This window comes from Phoenix dactylifera, chromosome 3, assembly GCF_051530095.1.
Source record: "Phoenix dactylifera cultivar Ajwa chromosome 3, Ajwa_hap1_PhDact_Kaust_v1.1, whole genome shotgun sequence".
In the NCBI taxonomy this organism is placed as follows: domain Eukaryota; kingdom Viridiplantae; phylum Streptophyta; class Magnoliopsida; order Arecales; family Arecaceae; genus Phoenix; species Phoenix dactylifera.
In genome coordinates this window covers 8,720,952-8,722,032 of record NC_143192.1, presented here as the reverse complement: position 1 = coordinate 8,722,032, position 1,081 = coordinate 8,720,952, and positions in this window count along the sequence as shown.

Sequence of the window (1,081 nt, the reverse complement as noted above, 5' to 3'; positions counted from 1 at the left end):
GATCCATGTCACCTTATTGATGTGTGCATTGGAATTGAATACTTTGCATTATATAATCAGCTATCAGACCATTGTATTGAACACATATGGCCATTGTGTGAGATCACAGTCTACTGTATAAGGTGGACTCTTTTGAAATTATCGTAATCGACAGTAAGTCCGATACCCAGATAAGCTAAATGCGTCGATCATCACGTCATAAAGTGCCCGTATGGAGTAATTTGTTTAGCTGTTCGTTTGGTCGGCTTGGGACCATTGTGGTACCTCGATCATTAATCTAGATGGATGATCGGTTTATATACGATTCCTGTGGGTCAACTATATTTATCACCACCATCATCTGATTGGTGGACCCCTTCAAAATCCTCTCACGAAACAGCTTAGAGTGGTGGTGATTGATAAAGGCATTTAGAAGGATGGAATTGATGCTGGCCATTGGGTTGGTTATGGGGTTATTAGGGTTATTATAAGCTATTGATGAAATCACTGACTGCAGAGAATAGACAGAGGGTCTGCCGGCTTTGGTGGGCTCCAGCTGGGAGAGCCCCACGTAATCTTTATAAGCGTTATGGGCTGGCAACTCATTGTCAAAGGGTTCTAGGTGACCTAAAAAAAATAAGTGTCTCCAACCAAAAAAACAAAAAGAAAATTAAGTGGCCTCAGGCCGACATTTGTTTATATATAAATTATCATGCATGGTACTTATCCTAACCCTAATGATATTTTCAAGCATGCTTTGACGAGGCATATACTCTTTATTTGATTAGCTTAGCTCGCCGCATAATATATATTATATTTTGAGCTAACAATTTGACTTTGTATTATTATTTTTTTTTTCGGAGAAAAATAGTTCAAAACATAAACATAATCTAGTAAGATGACTCCGACTATTCAATATTAGTTATCAGAGCTCCATCCTCGATCGGTGTTAGCTTTCTTCTAGAGCCCTTGTAATAAATATCATTGGTCGTCCGAGTTGCTCTCTTTACCATGAACTCAATTTATATCGCACATTGTTACATTGCTTAACTTAACACCTGACTACTTTGTTCTCAAAACTCAAAACAATTTGAGTGTTTCC